This window comes from Phalacrocorax carbo, assembly GCF_963921805.1.
Source record: "Phalacrocorax carbo chromosome W unlocalized genomic scaffold, bPhaCar2.1 SUPER_W_unloc_2, whole genome shotgun sequence".
Taxonomy (NCBI): domain Eukaryota; kingdom Metazoa; phylum Chordata; class Aves; order Suliformes; family Phalacrocoracidae; genus Phalacrocorax; species Phalacrocorax carbo.
The window spans coordinates 236076-259385 of NW_026990253.1; the positions used below are offsets into that span (position 1 = coordinate 236076).

The window sequence follows — 23310 nt, forward strand, 5'->3', positions numbered from 1 at the left end:
TGACAGTTAAAGTAGAAGGTTTTATGGTTTGGTTTTTTTTATTTTTCAGGTTTGATAACTTATCACTAGGATAGTGTCTAATTGCTGCCTCCTGGCTCTTGAGCTGGTAATTCTTAATCAATATCAACCAACTTAAAACAGGAACAATACAATATTTTTCAAAACTTGACTACAGATGGTTCCTAGCTATCTACATTAGCCTCTAAGTCTGACGCTTTTCAAGACATAGCTATGCACGTAAGTAAAAAATTCTTCAACCTTGGTAGCTCATTATAATAGAGGAACCCTTAATACTTCTTACAGATACTGGTGAAGGCCCGTCAAGTAAGACCTATTAGTTGCACTACAGTATTTTGCACAAGTAGCCAACACACTGAAGAATCCTTATAATTATTTTGGTGTTAAAACAAAAAGTTGGGCCAAGCAAAAGCAGAAGTGGATGAGTGGCTTGCTAGTGCCAAAATGGTTGCTTAGTTACTGTTTACTTTGAACTAAAATACGGCACGACTGAAATAAAAAAATTTTTAAAAAAGCTATTTGAACTACTTAACAAAAGACACTAAAATTTGAAGTGAACTCTCTCTCCTCCCCCCCCCCCCCCAGTAACTCTGCGTATCCATCTGGGGGGAAATAAATAGCAATATTATGTAATATTCTTTAACCTGTTTCTCCACAGATAGCTCCCCATACAACTAATAGTTACCATGAGCCGACAGGTTTATGATATTTGACTGCCTCCTTTGTTATATGATTTAATCAAAAGTTAAATATCATGAAGGAAATTAATTTGGTTACCCAGTTTGTTTTTATTTTCCAAGAAGTGATTCCATCCCAGATACAGCTTTATCTTTGCTTACATTGGTCTCAATTTCCAAAGATTACCCTTACAACTAACAGGAACTGAACAAGATCAAAGCAGAGGCCAATAAGCGTGATATTGTGGCAGGAGTTTGTGACAGACAGGGCGAGGAAGCAGACAAAGCCTTCTTTAAGCAACTTGAGGAACTCTACAGATCACAGATCAAGGGCAACAAGAGCTTCTACTACCACTTTAATAGTAAAAGACTGAACAAGGAGAGGGTGGGCCTATTGCTGAGTGGGATGGGTGATCTAGTGACAGTGGACATAGATGAGGCTGAGGTATTCAACGCCGCCTTGGCCTCAACCTGCACCGACAAAGTCTCCCAGGCCTCTGTGCTTAGAGACAGGGTTCAAGGATAACTACCAACAGTGGATGAGGATTTAATCGGATTATTTTAGAGAACTTAATCTGTACAAATCCATGGGACTAGATGGACTGCATCCAAGGGTGCTGAGAGAACTGGCTGGTTTCATAGTGAGGCCGTTCTCTTATCAGCTTTGAAAAGTCACAAAGATCAGGGGAATTCCCTGATGACTAGAGAAGGACAAATGTTGCATTCATCTTAAAAAAGGAAAAAAAAAAAAAAAAAGAAGAAACAACAACCCCAAACCAAACAAACCCAAAAGTTCAACCCAGGGAACTTCAGTTCCTGGGAAAATCATAGAGAAAGTCCTCTTGGAACATGTTTTTGGGCACATGAAGGAGAAGGTCATTGGGAACGGTCAGCATGCATTTACCACAGGGCTATCATGCCTGACCAACCTAATTGCCTTCTGTGATAAAACGGCAGGATTTGTGGATGAAGGGAGAGCGCTGGATGTCATTTACCTCAACTTTAGCAGGGCTTTCAATACTGTATCCCACAATATTCTTGTATCCAAGTTGGGATATTATAGTCTGGATGGGTGGACAATTAGATGGGTTTAAAAACTAGTTGGGTGACTGAGCTCAGAGAGTGGTGGTTAATGGGTTGTACTCTACTGGGATGCTTGTGACAAGTGGGGTACTGCAGGGGTCTATCCTGGGACCTGTCTTGTTTAAAATCTTTATCAAACACCTAGAGGAGGTGATGCATCTTGCTCTTGTCAAGTTTTCAGGAGTTGGGAGGATGAAGTAAATATACTCAAGGGCAGGGCTACCATTCAGAGAGACCTAGACAGGTTGGAGAAATGAGCTGACAGGAACTTAATTTAATTCAACAGGGACAAATGCCAAGTCCTGCACCTAGGGAAGAACCACCTCTGGCATCAATACCATCTGGGGACTGGCTGGAAGCAGCTCTGCTGAAAAGGACCCGAGGATCTTGGAAAACAGCAAGCTGAATATGAGCCAGAACTGTGCCTTGGCAGCAAAGGTGGTTAGCAGTATCCTGGGCTATATGACCAGGAGCATAGCTAGTAGATTGAGGGAAGTGATTATCCTCCTTCACTTGGTGCTCATTAGATCACATCTAGAATGCTGTGTCAAATTTCAAGCACCCCAGTACAAGAAAGTGATAAAGTGGATCAAATTCAGCAGAGGGCCACAAGATGTCAGGGGGCTGGAGTACTTGCACTATGAGGAGAGGCTGAGGGAAGTGTGCTTGTTCAGCCTGGAGGAAGGAAGGCTGCAGGGGCACCTCATAGCAGCCCCCCAGTACCTATGAGGAGGCTATCAAGAAGACAGGGCCAGGCTCTTCAGTGTTGCATAGTGGGAAGATGACACAATGGGCACAAACTGAAACAAGCAAGGTTCATGCTGGCTATAAGGAAACTGTTTTTCACCACGAGGACAGTCAAGCAGTGGTACAGGGACCCTGAAAAGTTGTGCAGTCTCCAGTCTTGGAGGTTTTCAAGCCCTGACCAGAGAAACCCCTGAGGCAAGCTGGTCTGAATTCAGTGTTGACCCTGCTTTAAGCAGGGGGCTGGACTAGAGACCTCCAGAAGTCCCTTCCAACCCGAATGGTTTGTTTTTGTTTTGTTTTGTTTTCTCCTAGCCTGAGATTCTCCGTAAAGAAGTGGAACTGCCAAACAAAAAGACACCTAAACACAGCGTTGAGTTTGGAAGGCAGCCATTGCATTTTCTTGTTTAGCCTTTTCCCAGTGCCTGCATCAGGAACAATGCGGGGATTTAGAGAAGCAACCTGAGTGTGTTTGTGTCCTGAGCAGGATCAGGCTTTCAAGCTCTGCTGTGTAGACTGCCACCAGCTCCTCGGCAGCAGGTACTGCAGAGCTCACTGCCTGCGTGGATGAAAGTGACCAAGGGATCGGCAGCTAGGATTCCAGGCGGCTTGCAGAAGACTGCCGCATGCTGTTGCTATTCTCCCTACTCCCGTCCAGTCGTCACCTACTCCGCAGCATGGCAAAACGTCTCCCCTGCGGTTCCCACTGAGGAGCATGTCCCAAGACGCCACTCCCAGTCTGGAGCGTGGGGACGAATTGATGCAGCCTGGCTACCGTACACCACCACCACCCCTGCCGCTTCCGGGTGCTCCCCGCCCCCCTCCGAGCTGCCGTGACAGTCTAGGACGCTCATGCTCCAGAGACAGCAGCGGTCCAGTCCGGCGCGACCTTCACCACCGGCAGGAATCCTTATGAGACAGGAATGAGGGACGAGAGAGAGAGGCCGCACAGGGTGGCCCCACCACAGTGGAGAGAAATGCAAGCAGCAGCACACCCTCTCCCCAGTGACTCACCTGTTGTGTCTTCCATGCCACCTGAAAACGCAATTTGGAGATAAAAGTTGCCACTGCCGCCGACCAAACTGGACGCTGCATCCACCACCTCACATTCTCGATGACGTAGGAAGTGCAGCACAGAAACCTAACTCGCGTCAACTGCACGTGACCAAGAGAAAGAGCAGCTGGGAGGAGCAAGCCGCCGCCCCCCCCCCCCCCCCTTCCTCAGCTAATCACAGAGCTGCCTAGGTACAGCCTCACTCCAGAAGGGCTTTGTGGGTGTCATGATACTCCTCATGCTTGGTGAGCTGTGCTTGTGGAAGGATACCTATCAGGGTAAAATACACTGCACAACAGCAGCTAGGAGAGGGAGGAGTGAGAATATGTGAGAGAAGCAACCCTGCCGACACCAAGGTCGGTGAAGGAGGAGGAGGTGCTCCAGGTGCTGGAGCAGAGATTCCCTTGCAGCCTGTGGTGAAGACCATGGTGATGCAGGTTGTCCCCCTGCAGCCCATGGAGGTTAACAGTGGAGCAGATATTCACCCTGCAGCCCGTGGAGGACCCCACGCTGGAGCAGGTGGATATGCCCTGAAGGAAGCTGCAGCCTGTGGAGAGCCCACACAGGAGCAGGCTCTTGGCAGGAACTGCAGCCCACAGAGAGAAGCCCACGCAGGAGCATGTTTTCTGGCAGGACCTGTGACCCCGTGGGGGAGCCATGTTCGAGCAGTCCATTCCTGAAGGACTGTACCCCGTAGAAAGGATCCATGCTGGAGTAGTTCCTGAAGAACTGCAGCCCGTGGGAAGGACCCACATTGGAGAAGGTCGTGACGGACTGTACCCCACTCCGGAGCGGAGGAAGGAGCCGCAGAGATGAAATATTATGAACTGACCACAACCCCCATTCCTCATCACCCTGTGCTGCTTGGTGGGGGTGGTGTAGAAGAGTCAGGAGTGAAGCTGAGCCTGGAAAGAAGGGAGGGGTGGGGGGAAGGTGTTTTTAGATTTGTTCTTATTGCTCAGTAACCTGCTCTGTTACAATTAATTGACAGTAAATTGAATTAACTTCCCCAAGATGAGTCTGTTTTGCCTGTGATGGTAATTGGCAAGTAATCTCCCTCTCCTTATCTCTCTCTCTCTTCTTGGGGCTGAACAGGCCCAGTTCTCTCAGCCTCTCCTTGTGTCATGGTTTTAGCTGGGACAGAGTTAATTTTCTTCACTGCAGCTGGCATAGTGCTGTGCTTTGGACTTAGTATGAGAATAATGTTGATAACACACAGATGTTTTAGTTGTTGCTAGGTAGTGTTTATACTAGTCAAGGACTTTTCTAGCCTCCCGTGCTCTGCCGGGTGCACAAGAAGCCGGGAGGGGAGGGGAGGGGAGGGGAGGGGAGGGGGCACAGCCAAGATAGCTGATCCAAACTGGCCAAAGGGATATTCCATATCATGTAATGTCATGCCCAGTATGTTAACTGGGAGGAGCTGGCCGGGGGAGGCAGGCAGCAGTCGCGGCTCGGGGCCAGGCAGCGCTGGTCGGCAGGTGGTGAGCGGTTGTATTGTTTGTGGTTTGTTTGGGGTTTTTTTCCCCTTTTCCTTTTTATTATATTATCATTATTGTTGTTATTATTGCTATTTTATTTTAATTCTTAAACTGTTCTTATCTCAACCCACAAGTTTTTTTTGCTTTTGCTCTTCCAATTCTCTCCCCTGTCCCGCAGGGGTGGGGGGAGTGAGCAAGCGGCTGCGTGGTGTTTAGTTGCCGACTGGGGCTGAACCACGACACCTTGGATGTCACGTTCTCCATCCCCCAGCCAGCTTGGTGGTCCTCCACTGGACTTGTTCCAGTGCGTCACTATCCTTCTTGTACTGGGGAGCCCAAAACTGGACATAGTACTACAGACACAGTCTCACAAGTGCCGAATAAAGGGGAAGGATCACTTCCCTGGACCTGCTGGCTGCACTTTTGCTAATACAGCTCAAGATCCAGTTGGCCATATTTGCTGCTGCAAGGGCACACTGCTGACTCATTGTGAACTTGTCCACCAGGACCCCCAGATCCTTTTCTGTGGAGCTGCTTCCCAGACTGTCAGCCTCTGACTTGTATTGTTGCATAGGGTTATTTCATTCCAGATGCAGGACTTTGGATCTGCTCGTGCTGAGCTTCATGAGGTTCCGGTCATCCCATTTCTCCAGCCTGCCCAGGTCTCTCTGAATGGCAGGCCTGACCTCCAGCATACTGACCACTCCCCCCAATTTGGCATCATCCACAAACTAGCTGAGAGTACACTCCATTCCATCATCCAGATCATTAATGAAGACATTAAATACCAGTATTGGTCCCAGTACTGATCCCTGAGGGACCCCACTAGTTACTGCCCCCCAGCTGGGCTTTGTACCACTGATCACAACTCTTTGAGCTCAGCAGTCCAGCTAATTTGCCATCCACCTTATCATCCACTTATCAAGCCCATATCCCAACAATTTGGAGATAAAAAAAGCTATAGGAGACTGTGTTAAAGGCCTTGCTAAAGTCAAGGTATACAACATCCACTGCCTTCCGCTCTTCCACAGCACCAGCCACCTCATTACAGAAAGCAATGAGATTGGTCGGACATGATTTGCCCTTGCTGAAGCCACGTTGGCTGCTCCCAATCACCTCCTTGTCTTTCATCTCTTTAGAAATGGCTTCTAAGAGGATTTGCTCCATAATCTTCATGGGAAAAGAGGGTAAGGCTGACCAGCCTGTAGTTCCCTGGATCCTCCTTCTCGTGCTTCTTGAAAATGGGAGTGATGTTTGCCCTGTTCTGGCCATCAGGAACCTCCCCCAGTTGCCATAACCTTTCAGAGATGATAGACAGCAGCCTCCCAATGACATTGGTCAGCTCCTTCAGCACGCTTGGATGTGTCCCATCTGGTCCCATGGACTCGTATCTGTCCGATTGGCTTAAGTGCTCCCTAACTCTCTTCCTGTACCGAGCTACTGTTTCATTCCCCCAAACTGTGCTAGCTGGTTCAGGGACCTGAGAGCAGACCTTACCAGTAAAAACTGAAGCAAAAAAATCATTGAGTAACTTGACTTTTATGATGCCCTTCATCACTAGGTCCCCTGCCACACTGAGCAATGGGCCCACTGTGAAGAAAAGTACAAACTTGGGTCACTTGATAGGATGAACTTTACCCTAGTTTCATTGAGCTTTCCAAGAACTCAAGGAGGGAAGACACTGAAGCATGAATGCTCAGTTAGTTATGACAACCTTGCCTGATACCAAACCCATGGAAACCAGTTCTGAGCATCTAGCAGATAAAGGATGAATAACAACCCAGACCACTGTCTCTGATCACACAGCCGCGCGAAGGATCGGCCGACTATAGATAAGCTTAGGACTGTAACTGAGAGAGAGCCCACCTGTATATTCTAGATAACCTGTGTGTTACTTATGGTTAGGGTCCCTCAGAACTAGGCTGGGGCACCGCATGCACATTGCAGTAAATAATTTCCCTTTGGAATTCTATACTTAAGGGTGCCTGCATCTCCTTCCTTGGTTGGCAATAAAGAATACTGCAACGGTTTTGGCACCCCGGAAAGGACTTCGCCGACTCACTTGAATCCACCAGCCGCTACTATCCCCTGCGAGTCAACAACCCACTGATGGCAAAAGGTGAGTTCACCTGGGGAACCTGAGCACAGAGGGGAGCGGTTGGACAAATTTTTTTTTTTTTTTTTTTTTTTTTTGAGGTGAGGAGGTGAGAGTTAATAATAATGGGGACCGGACACTGTATAGTGAAAGGGTCACCTTTAGGTGTGAATTGCTAACCAATTGGTCAAAAATAGATGGAACCCAGTGGTTATCTAAGAAAAGGGCACTGGAACTGCGTCAGGACACCTGGGCTACATTGGCCACCCTTGGAATTGCAAATCAACGGTGGCCTGAGGTGGGCAGCTTTGATTATGATAGGCTGCATTTTTTGCAGCTCAAATTGGATGAACAGTTCCCAGGGCAAATGCATTATTGGTATGTTTGGAATAATTATGTCTGGCAACAGAAACTTCCCACTCTGAAAGGGAACCTATCTCGATGTGAGAGTGTGAGGAGGAAGGAGCCAGAGACAAAGTGTTATGAACTGACCCCAACCCCCGTTCCCCATCGCCCTGGGCTGTTTGGGGAGAGGAGGAGGTAGAAGAGCCAGGAGTTAATCTGAGCCTGGGAAGAAGGGAGGGGTGGGGGGAAGGTGTTTTAGATTTCTTTTTCTTATTTCTCATTATCCTGCTCTGTTACAATTGACAGTAAATTAATTTCCCCAAGTCAAGTCTATTTTGTCCATGACAGTACTTGGTAAGTAATCTCCCTGCCCTTATCTCGACCCACAAGCTCTTCATCATATTTTCTCCCCATCCTGTTGATGGAGAGAGAGCGATAGAACAGCTTGGTGGGCACTTTGCAGCCAGCCAAGGTCAACTGACCACAGACATCCCTGGCAAATAGCCAATATTTGAATACATGTCAATATTAAATTTTGGCCTGTTAGCTTAAGTTACATTTTACAAAAATATTAGAACACTCTTCTACTGTGCTTAATGATTGTGCTAGAAATAACACAGCTCAAAAAAAAGTTCCCGTCAAGTCTGAAGTGGATGGTTAAATCCAGATAATAGTCAGTGATAAAAGCACTATTTAAAAATATCCCTCCAATTGTTTTGGGGATTTTATTTTTTTTTTTTTTAAATAAGCAAGCAGGTGGGAGAGGAGAGCAAACTTTAAGGTTTGTGGTTTGGGTTGAGAATCTCCTATTGTTTGAAAAATTTCTCTCCCACCCCAGTTTCAGACTACAGTTCATTTGATCACTTCATGCTAATTGTACTACAACTACACAAGAGGTAGGAAATACCCTGCAGTGAACCTGGCTGGAGTTGTTGTCCGAAAAACGGATTCGTCGCCTGGTGTGCAAAGTCAATAATCACTCTGCATTGGTGGAGACCAGGGGCAGCGCGACTCTCACCCACATTCAAAAAGACATTTGCACAGTTGGCTGTTGCTGCCAGATGACCTGGACACCGAGTGTCCCTGGCAGTCCACCTGAGCCATGGCATCACTTATGAGCCTGTGTTTGCTATCGGTAAGTCACTGTATGGGCGTGTTGTTGCTCATCTTTCCTACTGCCTCAATAAAGCTTTGTTTTAGAACATGTTGTCAGACTCCATTAGTGTTTGGACCACATTATTGCCATCACAAACAGGCTAAGAGCCTACTACCAGAGGCTTTCGGAAAGGAGCAAGTTTGGAGCTCCCCCTCAAGGGGAGGAGGATTGGGACCAAGATAACTGAGCAGATCCCCAGGCTATGAGGGATGAATTTCAACTGTAGCATAAGGTTAGTCATTGCAAACAAGGAAAGGGCAAGGGAGCCTTAATCAGCCTCCTGAGTTGTGCCCTCAATGTTGCCTGGACCGAAGTTACTGGGCTGCATGGCACCCTCAAACAGGCGGGAGAAGCTAAGCAAGGGGCCGAGAACGATGAGCATAAGTTAGCCTCCTTGGCTCAGCAGGCCCTTGAGGCCTGGCGATATTGTCCCAGTACAATGGCCCAAGTTAGGGCCACTATCTACCAGGATGATAAGGATGATAATTGGGACAGGGACATTTTTGGCCACAGACCAGACCCTGACCCCCTTTCCAAACCTACAGGGGAAGGCTGGGTAGAGAGGATCGAGAGCCTCTGGCACACTGGGGCAGCTCTAACTTAGTGAAGGGGACCATGGGCGCAGGAGCTCTGCACACCCTGGCTGCCAGAGTGGGTGCCATGGCAATGGCTTCTGTGCCCAGCAAGTCAGATACAGAGGAATCCTCACCTGGGCAGAGGACAGGGCACCTCCACCAGCCAGACAGAAAGGGACTGCTTCAGGCAGCTGCTTCTGGAAACTGGGTTTACCCCTCCCAGCAAATGAATAAATTGCCAAATAATGTTTTGTTACATTTTTTTGGATGGCCATTGGCAGGTGGCTTCCCCCCCAGAGTCCTGCAGCACCTCCCAGCATGCCAGTGTTAACCCCTTAGCATCTCCCCCCCAAAGGCGCTGCCAGATAGCTGGTGGGCAGGTGTCCACTGCCAGATGGAGATCTGCCTCCTAGCCCTGTTTTCTGGCATACCCTTTTTGCTTACCCTATGTCCTTAGCCCCAATTAAAAGTTGTCGTGAACAACTGGCACTCAGTCACTGTTGTTGTGGACACTGGGGCCCAAATCTCGGTGTTAGATCCACAGACCACCCCTTCAGGCCATCCCAGAAGCAATTTTGTATTTCAGGAAGCGATAACGTCCATGACAAGCCCAAAGCCGCCGACTCAGCCTGGCTACCGGACCCATCTGTGTACTGGTTTTGGCTAGGATAGCGTTAATTTTCTTCATAGTAGCTCGTATGGTGCTACGTTTTGGATTTGTAATTAAAACAGTGTTGATAATACAGGGATGTTTTAGCTATTGCTGAACAGTGCTTGCACAGCATCAAGGCATCTCACCCTGCTTCTCGCACTGCCCCACCGGCAAGTAGGCTGGGGGTGGGGGGGCTGACCTTCAGAGTTATGGCATTTGTCTTCTCAAGTAACCGTTACGCATGATGAAGTCCTGCTTTCCTGGAGTTGGCTGAACACCTGCCTGCCAATGGGAAGTGGTGAATGAATTCCTTGCTTTGCTTTGCTTTGCTTGCGTGCGCGGCTTTTGCTTTACCTATTAAGCTGTCTTTCTCTCACACCATGAGTTTTCTTACTTTTATCCTTCCGATTCTCTCCCTCATCCCACTGGGTGGGGGAATGAGCAAGCAGCTGTGCAGTGCTTAGCTGCCTACAGGGGTTAAACCACAACAACCTGGAAAAATCCTCCTGCTGCATTGCGTTCGTTTTACTTGTACTACCGTTGGTTATTCTGTGCAAGAACCAATTTTGAATATGCTGTGGGTACTGTTCTTAGGGACAGTCCACCAGGGCCTCTCTGGTTGGGATTTTAACTTGTTAATTTGCACATCTTGGGCGCTGGCAAATGTTAGAAAGGGAACTTATTGTGGGATTTGTACACAGCATCCTGCACCTGGCCACCAAGGAGCTCCTGTGGTGGGAACGCTAGTATTGGAATTGTGAGTCCATGCACCTAAAACTTTTGTCAGATGTTACTCTATTCGGGCTAATCTCTCAACCACTGACTACCCACTGCCGCCTCAGTGAAGAACAGATCAGAATTCTACATCCTCCAGAACTTTACAGGCTATGATCTGTCCTGTGATCAGCTACAAACCATGTGGGGGGGTGGGGGGGTGGTCCATCCTACACCATGCAAACCTACCATGCCAATATTGACAATTGCCTGAAAGACACCACTCGCTGCAGTGACCCTAGCACAATAGGTGCCCCCGGCCTAGACTGGCTGTGCAGCAATCATGCCATGAAAAAACCTCACACGGAGGTGGGCGGGGACCTGCACACTCAGCCAAATAGTGCCTGGGATGCATGTTGAAGAAAACCTTGACGTGACACATGCCCACAATTGTCCCAATGCCCTGCGACATCAGCGTAGATCAGCCCTTTGGTAGAGCAAAGACCTGGATTTCCCCAATTTGCCCAGGTCCTCCTTTCTCAGCTAGGGGTCTCTGAGCTGGAGAAAGCAACTGCCAATCTCTCTGCTACCCTGGAAAAATATAGAAAACATAACAATTGATGCAGCAAGAAGTCACTCAAGTAACAGAGACTACCATTCAAAAGCCTTAGACTACTTGCTGGCCACACAAGGTGGCATTTGCACATTACTAAATACTACCTGCTGCATCTATGTCAACCAAGATCAATGCATTGAGACCGACCTTAAGAAAATCCAGACACACTTAAAGCCCTTGCATCAGGTGACAACCAAAAATACTCATTGGGGAATTGGCTAATTGTGATCATGGCTTACCTCTTGGTTCCCAGAGCTCGGGGTAGCTGTCAAAAGATTTTGTCTGTACCTTTTATAATTAACTTCTTTTATGTTTTGCTTCATATCACTAGATGGGGTTGTAGATTGTGCTGTAAAGTGTTTTCCCAGTTGAGGTCAAGCCACTCCCTGACCCAGGTTGGGGGCCACTAGATATAAGCAGATACTAACTTAAAATTACTAATCGTAATTGTACCTAAATTACTAATTGTAATCTCTTTTTGCAGCCTCTCTCGTAGCAATTAGGAAGATGCCATATTAACCACCTCCCGGATACCCATGCAACTGATACCTGATAGAGGTAATTCTATGGTACCCATCTCGTGATGCACCAGCTTTTGACCTCTGACTATGTAACTTATACCCCGCAGGTGTCAGGACACCAACCTCACCTATCTTATTATATAGCTAATGACCCACCAAAATAACACCCTAGCCTATAACTCCGCATCAGGTGATGATTTGAGAGAATCAAGGGGTGGAAGTGACACCCTGCCCCTTGATCAATATCGGCAGCATACACAGACTGCCAACATCCTCCCCTGACCAACATCGGCAGCATAGGCAGGATGCAGCCCACATTATTCATATAAGGTATGATTCTCTCAAATCACACTCTGCATTGGTGGAGCCAAGGGGCAGCACAACTCTCACCCGCATTCAAAAGGCATTTGCATGATTGACTGTTACTGACAGATGACCCAGACACCAAATATCCCTGGCAGTCCAATGGAGCCATGGCATCGCTTATGAGCCTGTGTTTGCTATCGATGACTGGGTGAGTCACTGCATGGGCACATTGTTGCTCATCTTTCCTACTGCCTCAATAAAGCTTTGTTTTATAACGTGTTGTCAGACTCCATTACTGTTCAGACCACATGGATTCAAACAGATAACACTGCATTTCATTTGAGACTTACCATGATTATTTGCTTTTGATCTTCTCAAACTCATTTGAATGTAAGTAACTTCAAAAACTCATCTTCTGACAATGACTCGGAACATTAAAAGCTTATTATACAGTCTTTACATCAATCTGTTATACAGTTCTAGACATTTTAACACATACTGAGGAATAGAAAAAACAACCACCAAAGACATATTTTTCAAATCATGGTTTACCAGTCACACAAGAGCTTTAAGTCAATGTATGTTCCAATAATTATTTATGAACAATTTTAATGGATTGGAAGAAAAATTGTGTGGCTTTTTTTCCTCACTTCAAAAATAGTAACTTTTCCTCCACTTTTACACCAGTCCACATTACCTTTGCTTTGTTATTTATCAGTTTACAAAAGAGTACAACAGCAGCAGCATGATTACCAGCTTGACCTCATTAGCATGAATGAAGTAGTCACGGCTAATCATGTCAGCATGACAGAGAATACATATTTATAACAGGCAGATATCATTTGCACAGCTCTTGTATGCTGGCAGTATAGATAACATCTCTCCATTTGATTAAACATTATCCTCCACAACATAAACTATTACGAGCAATTCAATAATGACAAGTACAAAAAAAGTAGTTCTTCCTAAGGTGTCACCAAAAAAAAAAAAATCCCAAACTTTAAGAATTCCAAATAATGAAACTAATATTTGGAGGGAAAAGACTACTTGTTCACCTCTCAGCATATTCAAAAACAGGTGAAGAAACTGAAGAATCAGGTCATACATGCTTTAGATCAGCTTAGACATTCACATTTCACGTATAACACTAGAAATTCAGGGTTACATCTACATTTCATCCTTGCATAGTTACTAAATAGAACTTTATAATATATTCCACACTATATTTTATACAACTATCATCATCTGCAAAGCTAACAAGCTCTACAGGTTGGGGTTTTTGCGCTTCTTTTTATAAACATGACTTGCTCAGAGTAAGACTTTTCAGCAAGTTTCGAAGCAGAGGCAAAATATCAGTTTCAGTTCACTAGTTTGTTTTGGTTTGGGTTTTTTTTTTCCCTCTTTTGTTTGCGTTAAATGGTATTGAATACTTCACTCTCTCTTGGTTTTGGATTTGCAAGACAACTGATGGTTTGACCATGTAATCGTATACAGCAAGAAAAAAAACAAACCACAAACCAAAAAACAAACCAAACTTTTAATCTACCAAGAGGAAAACTGAACAACAACATAAGTACACAATCAAAAATATAAATAAAGCATCTACTGCTTTCTAGGAATTACGTGCTAACCTTCAGTTACTTTTTAACAAATCGCATTTGCCATTATCTAAAGAAGTAACCCTACTTAATTACCATGACTTCAGCAGCATTGGCTGAATGGAGATATCTCAGTGTTGCAAGCCTCTAATTCATACAATGCCATCAAAGTGAAATCACTAGACCTCCTCACTGTATAGCACCCAGGTATTTTTCAGTATATGTATTGCTAGGTTATTATGCATGTTATACCACTCACAAAGCCATACTAGTGTGGCAACCACCTGGAGAAAGTGGTGAGTGATGTAGTGGGCAACACCCTGCTACAGGGCAGATGCACCCATCTGCCAACCTGACCTGTTAGCTAGAGAAGTTCCTGCTTGCCAGGGGCCCAGATCCAGGATGTTGTGAAGGGACTGCCAAAACCTGTCTGACCCTCTGACTATCGCTTAGGTGCTGCAGATGTCCAAAAAGCTGCCTACAAAAGGTGTGTTCCTAACTTCCATTCCCCCTGTGAGTCAGAAACTACAAGTTTGCTAAAGATAAATCTCAGAACTAGGAGCTTTTTCCCCAGTGACCTGTCCTTTCAACTTTTCCCCAGGGGCACACACATGCTTATGAAAGTCTGCAAGAGCATCACTCCCCCCAACCCACTTCTCTACTTTTTTTTTTTTTTTTAATAAGCAAGCAGGTGGGAGAGGAGAGCAAACTTTAAGGTTTGTGGTTTGGGTTGAGAATCTCCTATTGTTTGAAAAATTTCTCTCCCACCCCAGTTTCAGACTATAGTTCATTTGATCACTTCATGCTAATTGTACTACAACTACACAAGAGGTAGGAAATACCCTGCAGTGAACCTGGCTGGAGTTGTTGTCCGAAAAACAGATTTGTCGCCCGGTGTGCAATGAGCCCACAATCACACACTCAGGAGAGAAGTTGGTTATTTATTTCAGGGTTGTGCATGCCTGGGTGCTTGGTGGTTTTCCCCAAATCAAGCACACCAGATCAAAATCACAGTAGGTATTTATACAGTTATATGTGTTGTAACACATAATATTCATGCCCCCCCCCCCCCCCCCCCCAGTTAGTCATTGGTTAGTTTCTTTCTCACTTCATCTTAAAGGTACAACTTCTTTAAATTTAACTCCGCACGCTCAGAAAGTAAGGGGCTTATTTAAGTAGGGGGCTTTCTGACCTCTGGGTGTGATTTTCAGTATGATAATGAGGATAGTTCACCCAAAGGACACTTAGTTCTTACCAAGTTGACAACATACATAAAACATCCTGATTAGTTGTTCTCCTTAAGGTCTAATTGTCCCAGGATGTCCTTGGTTAAAGGATACTGACTTCGTAATTTATCATCCAGCTGAGGTGAGTTTTCCCTTTTATCAGTCTTCTCAGTCCTTCTCCAAGGATACTGAATGTCTGCTCTAATTAAAGATAGTTTAGCGTCCTTTAGTTTTAACATATACAAAGAACATCCTGACCTAAGACAATGTTAGCTAAGTTTCTTCAACAGAGTGATCTAGAGCTCCCTGCAAATTGCAGGCAAAACAACTTTCAGAGTACATCAAAAAGAATAACAGATACAGAATCATAGAATCATTTAGGTTGGAAAAGACCCTTAAGATCATTGAGTCCAATCGTTAACCTAACACTACCAAGTCCACCACTAAACCATGTCCCTAAGTGCCACACCTCCAGGGATGGTGACTCAACCACTTCCCTGAGCAGCCTGTTTCAATGCTTGACAACCCTTTTGGTGAAGAAATTTTTCCTAATATCCAATCTAAACCTCCCCTGGCGCAACTTGAGGCTGTTTCCTCTTGTCCCATCACTTGTTACTTGAGAGAAAAGACCAACACTCACCTCACTACAGCCTCCTTTCAGGTAGTTGTAGAGAGCGATAAGGTCTCCCCTATCTGCCCTTTCTCATGTGGCCCATTCAGTGGCTCACACCAGCAAATGGGGGGTGATTGCAGCTATATGACAGGATTAGTTTGCTCTAAATTTTTCTTATGCATGTAGTTTTCAGTTATTTGTTTATTCTCAACATTATTTTAGAGTGGAATGCTTTAGTGAAGTCACTGAGCTTATGACTACGTCATTAAAATGTTGGTATATCTGATGATACAGCTAATAGTGAGAAAGAAAAATTGAAGAACTTAAAATGAATTAATGAAATGTTTAAGGACATTCCACACACATCTTAAAGAAGCTTTGTCAGAACCCACCACTGAAGTCACAATATGCATCCATGTGTGGAAGACACAAGAGGCTCCATGTGTCAGATGGTGTGGTGGAGAAGGTGGTCCTTAGGCAAATTAATCTTAGACCTCTGGTGGGGTAACCTTGGATGGCTGCTAGGTGACCACCAAGCTGCTCTCTCATTCCTCCTTCTCAACAGGAGAGAGGGAGAAAAGAAGATGGAAAAGCTTGTGGGTTGAGATAAGGACAGGGAGACTGCTTACCAATTACCGTCACAGACTCGACTTGAGGAAGATTTATTTAATTTATTGCCAATTAAAAATAGAGAAGGATAGTGAGAAATAAAGACAAAACTAAAATACCTTCCCCCCACCTTCTTCCCACGCTCAACTTTACTCCTTCATTCCAGACTCTTCTACCTCCCCCCCCCCCAGCTGGCACAGGGGGGTGAGGAATGGGGATTGTGGTCAGTTCATAACACTTTGTCTCTACCCCTCCTTCCTCCTCATACTTTTTCCCTGCTCCAGTGTGGGATCCCTCCCACAGGAAAAAGTCTTATTAAGGTAGGAAATGAGTGACTTCAAGTAGTCAATGCTGTCAGAAGGGAGTTCATAGCTTGGTGGTACTTAGAGTCATTGTCACAACTGCAGCCAACTCTTAGGTCTTCAGCTGTAACCAGACAAGCTCTTGCCAGCAGAAGAGCCTTGAACAGTGATCTTTCCACATTAAATTGTTTACCAATCAGGAAGGATTTATTTGGTCTGGTTTTGATTTCAGTCCTAGGAAAGTCTGCAGTAGCTTTACTACAGCTAACCATCATCTGTCCTTCAGCTCAGAGATCTGAAGTGGAGACACTTAACAGAAAAAGGAGAAGGGATGAAATTAAAATTACTGCAGCAGAGTTATGCTAGATCACACCATCAGCCATGTGCAGGAGGGACTACCAGCTCTGACAAAGCTGAAGCAGACCTCAGTATATCAGGGATTTCCTGACAGTCAGGAAGGGTGCTGTGTGACAATCGGCGCGCTCTCTCTGCAAACTTTCAGTGCAAAGTAAAAATGGCAATAAGGCAGCCCTGCAAGAAAATTGTCAAAAGACAGTCCTAAATGAACTGAGCCAAGATCTCCAAAGGAAAAGATAATGTGTTGCCTGTTATCCATTTGACCTTTAATTTTGCAGGATTGGGGGGAGGGGAGAAAAAAAGGTGATTTAATACTCTCTTACCTTTTGATTAATCCAGCATTTTTATTCTGCTCAGGTGCTAGTTTTGGATAACTTGGGGTAGATTTCAATGCACAACTGGGCCTACAACACTTAGCCATGATGCAATGTAATTCATGTGTCTAGGAAAAACCAAAAAAACCCCTCCATAAACATATTGTCCCAACCTTTTCTGAATTGCAGATACACTTCACAGTCATAAAGTAATTTCAAATGAGGTTATTCTGTCACTTTATCTACATAAAGTCTATTTTAATTTTCAGCTTTTCAGTGGCAATCCAGAATCTTATTCTATCTGGACCAAGGAAGTTGTCTTGACCATGTCTATTTTCCAGCTGATTTATTTTACATGCATCATATGTTAGTATTTCTCAGCTATTTGTGAACTGGTCAGTATAGAATACATTAATTCATTAGTCTGGCAGGGGTGTAGAACAAAACAATATCTGCCCACCTAAGGAGTGCTGCCAAGAGAGAATATCAGTTGTTTTATTATGCAAAAAGGCAACAGAAAAGACATCATTTGCATGCAAAGACGACAAACAGGGTCCAATTAATCCTTGATGTAACTTTTCTTATTTCAGAATCTAACCCACAATGTTCTTCTAATGATAGCATGGTGGGTTGACCCTGGCTGGATGCCAGGTGCCCATCAAAGCCACTCTATCACTCCCCCTCCTCAGCTGGACAGGGGAGAGAAAATATAACGAGAGGCTCATGGGTCAAGATAAGAACAGGGATAGATCACTCAGCAGTTACCATCATGGGCAAAACAGACTCGACTTGGGGAAATTAGCTTAATTTATTAACAATCAAATCAGAGTAGGGTAATGAGAAATAAAACCAAGTGTTAAAACACCTTCCCCCCACCCCTCCCTTCTTCCCGGGCTCAACTTCACTCTGGATTTTCTCTACCTCCTCCCCCCAAGTGGCACAGGGGGATGGGGAATGGGGGTTGTGGTCGGTTCATCACATGTTGTCTCTGCTGCTCTTTCCTCCTCTGAGGGAGGACTCCTCACATTCTTCCCCTGCTCCAGTGTGGGGTCCCTCCCACTGGAGACAGTCCTCCATTAACTTTTCCAATGTGGGTCCTTCCCACAGGCTGCAGTTCTTCACTAACTGCTCCAGCATGGGTCCTCCACAGGGGTCACAGGTCCTGCCAGAAGACCTGTTCCAGCATGGGCTTCCCACAGGGTCACAGCCTCCCTCAGGCACATCTGCCTGCTCTAGCATGGGGTCCTCCATGGCTGGCAGGTGGATCTCTGCTGCACCGTTAACCTCCATGGGCTGCAGGGGAACAGCCTGCCTCACCATGGTCTTCACCATGGGCTGCAGGGGAATCTCTGCTCTGGCACATGGAAGCACCTCGTCCCCCTCCTTCTTCACTGACCTTGGTGTCTGCATAGTTGTTTCTCTCACATATTCTCACTCCTCCCTCTGGCTGAAGTTGCTGTTGTGCCAGGTTTTTTCCCCTTTCTTAAATATGTTATCACAGAGGTGCTACCACTGTCGTTGATTGGCTCAGCCTTGGCCAGCGGCGGGCTGTCTGGCATTGGCTCTATGAGACATGGGGAAGCTTCTATCAGCTTCTCACAGAAGCCACCCCTGTAACCCCCATGCTACCAAAACCTTGCCATGCAAAGCCAATACAGCAAGCAATCCAGAAAAATCCTGGGGAACACAGAAGAGAATTTTTTGATGGGGTTAAGTGACAAGCTGACCAGAGGAGATGCTCTGCTGGACTTGTTACTCATGGAAAAGGAAGAACTGGTGTACTGGTTTTTACTGGGATAGAGTTAATTTTCTTCATAACAGCTCGTATGGTGCTGTGTTTTGGGTTTGTGACCAAAACAGTGTTGATAAAACACACTGATGTTTTAACTATTGCTGAACAGCATCAAGGCATTCCCTGCTTATCACTCTGCCCTGCCAACAAATAGGCTGGGGGTCCACAAGAAGTTGGGAGGGGACACAGCCAGGACAGCTGACCCAAAGTGACCAAAGGGATATTCCATACCATCTGATGCTATGCTCAGTAATAAAAGCTTGTAGAAAGAAGGAGGAAGGGGGGATGTTCAGAGTTATGGCATTTGTCTTCCCAAGTAACTGTTAAGTGTGATGAAGCCCTGCTTTCCTGGAAATGGCTAAACAGCTGCCTGCTGATGAGTGCACTAATAGGCCTTAATAGCCCTGACTAGCCTCACTTGAGGCCTTCACCCATACCCTCTGTCCATGGCCCCAGGACCCCTATTTATGCTCAGGCCTGGACATTCAGGTGTTGCCTGAGCTATGTTGAGTACTGGTTGCATCTCAGCTGTCATGCCTGGCTGTGGACCACACTGATCTTGATTTGTGAATTGATGTCCCAGACTGATCTCAGTTCTGTCCTGTCACCACGGTCCTACCTGACAATCACTGAATCTGAGCCTGACTTCCTGGCTTGACCTTGGACCTGCCTCATCACAGTGCATTTACCTGGTGATCTTGACTCTTGGTTAAACCTGGCTATAATCTCTAGGTCTGCTCTTCTCACCTCACTGGAGTACTGTGGGGCTAGGCACTGGCTAGCGAGGCCAGAGCTGAGCCCATCAGCAAAGCTGGTGGTGCCTCTGTGAGAACATAGTTAAGAGAGGGCAAAAATGCGAGAGAGCAGAGAAGGTGGGGTGGGGTGTGTGTTGTGTGCGAGAAACAGCAGCGTGAAAAAAAAGTTCAGTGAAGGAGTGGGAGGAGGTGCTGGAGCAGATATTCCCCTGCAGCCCTTGGAAGAGACCACACTGGAGCAGATATTCACGCTGCAGCCCATGGAAGACCCTGTACCAGAGCAGTTGGATATTTCCTGAAGGAGCTGCAGCCTGTAGAGAATCCACACTGGAGCAGGGGAAAAGCATGAGGAGGAAGGAGTGGAAGAGAGGAACTGTTATGTACTAACCACAAAACTCCATTCCTCATCCCTCATTCCCCCTGTGCCACTAGGGTCGGTGATACTGTAAATTGGCAAAAATAAAAACCCTCTAAAAAGCAATTTGTAGCTTTAGAAAGCAGGCATTCTTTATTGTGGCACTGTGCACACAGGGTGCACACTCCACCTAATGTGTGCACAGAGTTGCTCTACTACAGGGGTTATATGCAATCAAAATATACATATTATTTTGATTTCTAGGAAATTAGTATCATATTCATACCATTCTTGGAACTCATTAATATATCATAGAATCATAAAATGGTTTAGGTTGGAAGGGACCTTTAGAGGTCATCTAGTCCAACCCCCCTGCAGTGAGCAGGGACAGCTTCAACTAGATCAGGTCGCTCAGAGCCCTGTCCAACCTGACCTTGAATGTTTCAAGGGATGGGGCATCTACCACCTCTCTGGGCAACCTGTTCCAGTATTTCACCACACCCATTGTAAAAATTCTTTTCCTTATATCTAGTCTGAATCTATCCTCCTTTAGTTTAAAACCATTACCCCTTGTCCTGTCAAAACAGGCCTTGCTAAAGACATTGCCCCCATCTTTCCTATAGTCCTCCTTTAAGTACTGGAAGGCCGCAATAAGGTCTCTCCGCAGACTCCTCCTCTCCAGGCTGAACGAGCACAACTCTCTCAGCCTTTATTCATAGGCGAGGTGTTCCAGCTCTCGGATCATTTTTGTGGGCCTCCTCTGGACCCAGTCCAACAGCCCCATATGCTTCCTGTGCTGAGGGCAACAATGCTGGATGCAGTACTCCAGGTGAGGTATCACCAGAATGGAGTAGAGGGGCAGAATCACCTCCCTCGCCCTGCTGGCCACGCTTCTTTTGATGCAGCCCAGGGTACAGTTGGCCTTCTGGGCTGCAAGCGCACATTGTTGGCTCATGTCCGGCTCTTTGTCCACCAGTAGCCCCAAGTCCTTCTCTGCAGGGCTGCTCTCAATCCCTTCATCCCCCAGCCTGTACTAATATCAGGGGTTGCCCCAACCCAGGTGCAGGACCTTGCACTTGGCCTTGTTGAACCTCATGAGGTTCTCACAGGCCCACCTCTCCAGCCCGTCTAGGTCTCTCTGGATGACATCCCGTCCTTCTAGTGTGTCAACTGCAACACTCAGCTTGGTGTCATCTGCAAACTTGCTGAGGGTGCACGTGATCCCACTGTCTATGTCATTGATGAAGATATTAAATAAGTACTGGTCATAGTAGGGACACCTGAGGGACACCACTCATCACCAGTCTCCATCTGGACATTGATCCATTGACCACTACCCTCTGGCTGCGACCATCCAGCCAGTTCCTTATCCACCGAACAGTCCACCCATCAAATCTGTATCTCTCCAGCTTAGAGAGAAGGATGCTGGGGGGGGACCGTGTCAAAGGCCTTACAGAAGTCCAGATAGATGACATCCGTAGCCCTTCCCTTGTCCACTGATGTAGTCACTCCATCATAGAAGGCCACGAGGTTGGTCAGGCAGGACTTGCCCTTGGTGAAGCCATACTGGCTGCCTCAGATCACCTCCCTGTCCTCCATGTGCCTTAGCATAGCTTCTCGGAGGATCTGTTCCATGATCTTCCCCGGCACAGAGGTGAGGCTGACAGGTCGGTAGTTCCCCGGGTCCTTCTTTCTACCCTTTATAAAGATGGGCACAATGTTTCCCTTTTTCCAGTCCCCAGGGACTTCACCTGACTGCCATGACTTTTCAAATATCATGGAGAGTGGCTTAGCGACTACATCAGCCAGTTCCCTCAGGCCTCTGGGATGTACCTCATCAGGTCCCATAGACTTGTGTATATCCAGGTTCCTCAGGCGGTCATGAACCTGATCTTCCCTTACAGTGGGAGGGGCTTTATCTCCCTGGTCTCCATCCTGCAGTCCATCGACCCAGGAGGGGTGAGGAGAGACGTTACCAGTGAACACTGAGGCAAAACAGTTGTTGAGTACCTCAGCCTTCTCCTCATCTGCTGTTGATACTAGGCCACCATTCTTGTTCATCGGGGAGGTACGCTTTCTTTGGCTTTCCTTTTCTTGTTGATGTACCTGTAGAAGCCCTTCTTGTTATTCTTTGCATCCCTTGCCACATTCAGCTCCAGACGCGCCTTGGCCCTCCTGACCCCATCCCTACACAACTGGGCAGCGTCCCTATACTCTTCCCAGGATACCTGTCCCTGCTTCCACTGCCTGTGCAGTTCCCTCTTGCTCTTTAGTTTGACCAGCATGTCTCGACTCAGCCATGTCTGTCTCTTCCCTTGCTTGCCTGATTTTTTACACCTGGGAACGGAGAGCTCTTGCACCCTATGGAACACGCCCTTAAAGATCTGCCAGCTCTCTTCTGCTCCCTTGCCCCTGAGGACCGTTTCCCAGGGGGTCCTTCTGACTAACTCCTTGAAGAGCTGGAAGTTTGCTTTCCTAAAATTTAGGGTCCTGACTATACTTCTCGTTTTTCCCGTATCCCTCAGGAGTGTGAACTCCACCAGTGCGTGATCACTGCAGCCCAGGCTGCCTCCAATCTTGATGTCTCTAATTAGGTCACTTGCATTGGTGACCAGCAGGTCCAGTAATGCATCCCCTCGGGTAGGGCTGTCTATTACCTGTCTCAAGAAGTTATCCTCAAGGCATTCTAGGAATCTCCTGGATTGCCTACAGCTCGCCCCGCTACTTTTCCAGCAGATGTTGGGTGGTTGAAGTCCCCTGTAGGGAAATAGACAGGGATCGGCGACCAGAAGATCACGGGCTGTGACGGAAAGATAGACTCCTCCCCATAGGAGTGGCAGGAACAGGAAGCGCAAGAGCTATATAAGCGTGTGACGCAGTTAAATAAGCAGACATTTTGTATCCATCATATTGATGTCTGTGCATCACTGTCCCCAGGGTGGGTAGAGCCCTGTGTCCCGGAGATATGCGGCCCAAGATATGTTCTCCCACAGAAGCGTACAGCAACAGTCCCCCAGTAGGACAAAAACCTGCGAGTATGAAGCCTCCTGGAGTTGGAGGAAAAAGTCTTCATCAGTAGGCTCCCCTTGATCAAGCGGCCTGTAGTAGACACCAATCACAAAGTTCCCTTTGTTGCCTCTGTCTCTGATATTTACTCATAAGCTTTCGACCTGCTCACGGTTATTCTTCAGGGACAGCTCTTTCACACTGTATCCATTTTTTGACATAGAGAGCGTCTCCACCCCTCCTTCCTCGCCTGTGCAAATATATATGCAAATGTCCTTAACGCATGTGTATTAACGTTCATTGGTGGTCTTCCAGGGTCCTCTGGTGGTCGTCAGTAGTCTTCCTCACT

General features: G+C 46.5%; 2 protein-coding genes across 4 annotated transcripts in view; one reads left to right on the forward strand and one right to left on the reverse strand.

Moving 5' to 3' along the window:
- The window catches only part of LOC135310847 (zinc finger and BTB domain-containing protein 5-like), a 214788-nt gene that overhangs the window by 125629 nt on the left and 65849 nt on the right, over positions 1–23310 (forward strand). The gene's annotated exons all lie outside the window — the stretch shown is intronic.
- Positions 1–23310, reverse strand: part of LOC135310849 (mitochondrial nicotinamide adenine dinucleotide transporter SLC25A51-like) — a 60341-nt gene that overhangs the window by 35504 nt on the left and 1527 nt on the right. The window contains exon 1 of one of the 2 annotated variants that reach the window (XM_064439908.1): positions 3537–3714. The exons of the other annotated variant lie outside the window; for it this stretch is intronic. The gene's annotated coding sequence lies outside the window, so the exon portion shown is untranslated. Of the gene's footprint in view, positions 1–3536; positions 3715–23310 lie in introns of those variants that run through there. 2 annotated transcript variants of the gene reach the window in all.